Source organism: Silene latifolia, chromosome 7 (genome assembly GCF_048544455.1).
Source record: "Silene latifolia isolate original U9 population chromosome 7, ASM4854445v1, whole genome shotgun sequence".
In the NCBI taxonomy this organism is placed as follows: Eukaryota; Viridiplantae; Streptophyta; class Magnoliopsida; order Caryophyllales; family Caryophyllaceae; genus Silene; species Silene latifolia.
The window spans coordinates 75,014,610-75,020,835 of record NC_133532.1 but is presented as its reverse complement, the minus strand read 5'-3'; positions in this window follow the sequence as shown (position 1 = coordinate 75,020,835).

The window sequence follows — 6,226 nt, the reverse complement described above, 5'->3', positions numbered from 1 at the left end:
CATGCCCTTCATGCTTATCTTGTCGTAATGCTTTAGTGAGAGGATCTGCTATATTATCATCTGTAGCAATCTTTTCTATCACTACTTCCTTTTGCTCCACGTAATCCCGGATTAGATGAGCTTTCCGTTGTACATGTCTAGACTTGTTGCTAGACTTTGGCTCCTTAGCTTGGAAGATGGCACCACTATTGTCGCAATAGATGGTGATCGGGTCATTCGAACTAGGTACTACGGATAGTCCATGTAAGAATTGACGCATCCATATCGCTTCCTTTGTAGCTTCAGACGCGGCATAGTACTCGGACTCGATCGTAGAATCTCTTTAATAACGATTTGTTTCGAACTCTTCCAAATGATCGCAGCGCCATTAAGAGTAAAAACGAATCCAGACTGAGATTTCGAGTCATCTCGATCCGTTTGGAAGCTAGCATCTGCGTAACCGGTTGCGCATAGCTTTTGTTCGCCTCCATAAGTCAATGCCCAATCTTTAGTCCTCCGTAGGTACTTAAGAATGTTCTTGACAGCCAGCCAATGTGGTTCACCTGGATGCTGTTGGAATCGACTTGTCATACTCAATGCATATGCCACGTCCGGACGTGTGCATATCATGGCATACTTGATTGATCCTATAGCCGAAGCATAAGGAATCCGTGTCATGCGCTCTTTCTCTTCCGGTGTCTCTGGTGCCTGAGACTTGCTCAAATGCACCCCTGGAGCCATAGGAAGGAACCCCTTCTTGGAGTTAGTCATGCTGAATCTCTCTAGGACTTTGTCTATGTAAGACTCCCTGACTGAGAGATAGCATCCGTCGTGGTCTATCTCGATAGATACGGATGCCCAGAATTCTTTGTGCCTCTCCCAGATCTTTCATCTGGAAATGGTTCTTCAACCATACTTTCACCGAAGTTAAGAGAGGTATGTCATTCCCAATCAGGAGTATGTCATCGACATACAGTATTAGGAAGACAATCTTGCTCCCACTCGACTTGATATAAAGACAAGGTTCCTCGACCGATCGAGTAAATCCATTTTCTTTAATCACTTGGTCGAAGCGATGATTCCAACTCCGAGATGCTTGCTTAAGTCCATAAATGGAACGCTTAAGCTTGCATACTTTCTTAGGATGTTGTGGATCGATGAAACCTTCGGGTTGTACCATGTACAACTCTTCCTCCAAAAAGCCGTTTAAGAAGGCGGTTTTTACATCCATTTGCCAAATTTCATAGTCATGAAACGCGGCAATCGCTAAGATAATCCGAATGGAACGCAGCATGACTACGGGTGCGAAAATTTCATCGTAGTGCAAGCCTGGCACTTGGGTGAAACCTTTAGCAACTAGTCGTGCTTTATAGATATCTTGTTGACCTTCCACAGAATGCTTTATCTTGTAAAGCCATTTGCATTGAAGGGGACGAACCTTAGCAGGTAAGTCAACAAGATCCCATACGTTGTTCTCATACATAGAGTCCATCTCGGATTGCATGGCCTCAAGCCATAGCTTTGAGTCAGAACTAGTCATGGCACCTTTATAGGTTGCGGGTTCACTACTCGTTAAGAGTAGAACGTCATCTATGTCATGTTCCTCGACCATACCAATGTATCTGTCTGGAGGAATAGAGACTCTTCTCGACCTCCTAGGTTCCTCGGAATATTCACCGGGTAGGGATTGAAGGAACAGGTTCCTCCAATGGTTGCTCGGTGTTTGGTTCTGGAATCTCCGACAGGTCGAAGGTTCTATCACTCTTTGCATTCTCGAGAAATTCCTTCTCTAAGAATGTCGCACTAGCCGCAACAAAAACACGTTGTTCGGTTGGCGAATAGAAGTAATGACCAAGTGTTCCTTTGGGATAACCTATAAAGTATGTCTTGACCGATCGCGGGCCGAGCTTATCCTCGTGTCTCCACTTGACATAAGCCTCGCAGCCCCAAACCCGTATAAAGGACAAGTTAGGGACCGTTCCCTTCCATAGTTCATATGGAGTCTTGTCAACACTTTAGACGGACTTGATTAAGTATTAGAGCAGCTGACAGAAAAGCATAACCCCACAATGAGTCAGGTAACACCGTGTGACTCATCATGGATCGAACCATATCAAGTAGTGTTCGATTTCTCCGTTCGGACACACCATTCAATTGAGGTGTTCCAGGTGGAGTTAACTGTAAGGCAATCCCACAGTCTTTGAGGTGTTGATCAAACTCGTGAGAAAGATACTCGCCACCACGATCTGAACGTAGTGTTTTTATCTTTCTACCAAGTAGGTTCTGTACCCTATTTTGGTATTCTTTGAATTTCTCAAAGGATTCACTTTTGTGCTTCATTAAGTAGACATATCCATATCTACTTAAATCGTCCGTGAAAGTGATGAAATACCTATAGCCTTCTCGTGCGGTGATTGACATAGGACCACATACATCCGTGTGTATGAGCCCTAATAGGTCAGCAGCGCGCATTCCAACACCTTTGAAGGAAATCCGAGTCATCTTACCGATGAGACATGATTCACACGTGCCAAATGATTGAAAATCAAAGGCCGAGATAGCTCCATTTTTAATGAGTAATTTTTTTACGCGTTCTCATTAATGTGTCCCATACGGCAGTGCCATAGATACGTTTGATCTTTGTCACCAACCTTTACCTTTTTATTCATTACGTGTAATATTTCGGTGGTCTGATCTAAAACATAAATTCCGTTCATGGAGACTGCCTTGCCATAAACCATATCGTGTAAAGAGAAAATGCAAGTATTATTCTCTATTACAAATGAAAAACCAAGTTTGTCAAGTGCAGAAACTGAAATAATGTTTTTCGAAAGACTGGGTACATAATAGCAATCATATAATGATAACTCAAATCCGCTAGGAAGCTGGATCACATATGTTCCCCTCGAGACGGCGACCACTCTTGCTCCATTCCCGACACGCAAGTCAACCTCACCCTTTACGAGAGGCTCGAGATTTCGGAGGCCCTGCACATGATTACACAGATGAGAACCACAACCAGTATCAAGTACCCAAGTTCCGTAACTTGCGTGGTTAATCTCAATCATATGAATAAAAGTAGAAGAAGAAGACATACCAACAGGTTTAACGCGATCTGCTTTTATGTCCTCATGATAAACAGGACATGTGCGTCTCCAATGCCCGATCTTGTGGCGGTGATGGCATTCCATGTTTTCATTCTTGCTCTTTGTCGTGCCTGATGAGGTGCTCGACTCACCAGGCCCACTCTTACCCGAACCCGACTTCTTGAACTTCGCCTTGCCTCTTTGCTAGGTTTGCACGAGCTTTGCCCTTACCCTTTCCCTTGTTTGTCACAACGAGAACATCCTGTTTCATGCTCCCACTGAACTTCATGTCCTTCTCGGGCTGTACGAGGAGGGAGTGCAATTCATGGGGAGTTTTCTTCAAATCATTCATATAGTAATTCGCTCTAAATTGCGAATAACCATCGTGGAGTGAGTGAAGTATGCGGTCGATCACAATGTTCTCGCCGATCTTACAATCAAAGGTCTCCGGTTTCTCGACATTCTCAATCATGCTGAGAATGTGTGGGCTAACAGTTTGGCCCTTCGGAGTCTCGCATCAAAGAAGCGAGTGGTATGCTCATAGGTCACGATTCTCGGTGCTTTCGAGAATTCCTTGGTGAGCGTGGTGAAAATCTTGTTCGCACCATGGGCTATGAAGCGTTTCTGCAAATTGGGTTCCATTGCAAAAATGAGTACGTTTTTAATCGCACCCGCTTCCATACGAAATCATTAAACTTGGTGATTTCAGCACTCTAGCCGTGGGACCTGGTTCGCGGATGGGCTCCAAGAGATATTTGAGCTTCCGTCGGCGGCGGCGGCATTCCGTAATGCCGCCTCCCGATCCGCGAAGTTTGATCCATCATTCTTCATCCGAGTAGACCGATTCATCCGATTCATGAAGATCCGGCCGTGGACTCGCGGTCCAATGTGGCACTTGGCATTGGGTTATCAGTAGAACCAGCCATTTGATATTAACAGTTAAAAGTTCGTGATCTACACTGAAAAAGAAAGAAAAACAAAAACGAAATAAGCAACTCATCGAGGTGATTTAAGTCTATTTAAAATTCATTTTAAACATGTAGACTCTCGCACTTGCATAATTGATCTTCCTCAAGAATGATACAAGTGATCCCAAGACTCAATTTCTGTAAATTGATAAGCCAACTGTTTAGCTAATTCTTCCGGAAGAACTCTTGGTCGATAGATTTCCGTAAATCCTATCTATAGTCCACCATAGTCACGGGATCGCATTTAGTGACCATAGTGTTGAGATAAAATAGGTCAATCGGTTCCAACTTACCCGACGTAGAAGGGGTCATATTATGCCTACCGACGAAGAAGGGACTCATTGGAGTTTGACCTATAAAGACCGTTCTCAATTTTTGTTTATACGAGGAAGATCCCATCAACTAAATTATAATTCATATTAAGTGAACGAATAACTAGCGTCTGCGTGAATGAATTAATTTGGGTGATGGCTTATAATGAATCGTGTGACATACGAATGTCAAAGAAAACTAACTCGTGACCTCTATATGTGTCAGTTTTCATGCAATAAATAGGTGGTTTGGTTTTTAGGCGGAATATGATGCATACTATCGTTACGATAAAATAAATAATTGAATGCAATACGTAAAAAAAAAATCCTAGTGTGGCCTATCCTAGTAAAATAAAACATAAAACAACTTTGGAATCCACCGTTGGACCCGAGAAGCTTGTCTTGATGTTCCATCTTGATCCATGTAGCGGGAGTGAGCATCCGGTCTCCATCTTTGGTCTTCTCAAAAATTACAATTTAAAATTACAAATATAAACCTATTTACATTCTAATTAAAACCTGTAATTAAAAGAAATAAAATGGAGATACGAGATCTCAAAATACAACCAAGACCGTGTTCCATCATTACGGTAACACGTTCTACTAAGGCCACACTAAGTTACAACCGTATGCAAAATAAATAAATACGTAATAAAAGGCATTCAAAAACATTCAAAATTAACGAAAAATAAATGCATCAACTAAAAACAAATTCATTCGTGACATAATTCCGTAATTATGTTAAATTTATCCAAACCACCTTTTAATGATTAAAATTCATGTGATAAAACTGCTTCTATCAATTTAATTTTAATCTAATACAGTCCGTTACTTTAAATACGCTTTAAAATAACTTAATGGTACGTGTGTGAACCGTTTCACAATCATAGCGAGTGTACAATATCCGTATAAAGTACATATTAAGGCCAAAAGAAAATTTAAAACAAAAGAATAAATTTTCAAAGCTGCCAGAAACGAAATCCCTCGATCCAGGGACATAGGTGCTCGATCGAGGAACAAAAGGGCTCGATCGAATGAGGCTGCCATTCGATTGAGGGGTTTGCCAATCAGGAGGTGCTCGATCGACTAAACATGAGGTCGATCGAGGACCTATATCAGCAAGACTGTTCGATCGAGTACGAGGAGGTCTCGATCGAGCAGTCAGGGTTTAAAAAGGGGTCGATCGAGTACATCAAGGACTCGATCGAGCAAAAACAAGACAGAAATAGCATTCGATCGAGTAAAAACATGCTCGATCGAGGACAAAAATTTCTGGAAAATACAAAACCCTCGTGAAAACAGTTTGTCGAGACAAAATCAATTGCAATTTTGATCAAAAACGCATCAAAACAAATTTAACAATTGACAAAACTTGACATATTGTTATAATCTCCGTATAAAACAACAATATGTAAAAGAACAAATCGAAAATCACACAAAACAACCGTGCAAAAACATGTCACGGTTTTTAAAAAAAAATCAGCCGTGTATACATGGCACGGTTTTCGAGACAAAACAATCGTTTCAAAATCGTTTTTTTATGAAAAATCACAATGAAAATTTACGTGGCCTCGCTCTGATACCACTTGTGGGGTAATATCCGTATAAGACCCTTTAAATTTAGGACTATAACGTAAATTTAACATGTGAAATATTGTCATAAACGAAAAACAATAAAGAAACAAAAAGGATTAAGAATCAACCTCGGGTCCTTTATAGTGCGGCGTAAAGAACAGAAATCAAACGAGATTCCCTCCTAATTGTTACACCCAAGACTTGTCCGAGAAATGCCCTTGTGCTAGAAGGTGTTCTCCGATTGCCTTGCAATATTGGGAGAACTTGATGTGAGTTTTTCTCGAGATGTGAGATCTCAGTTTCAGAG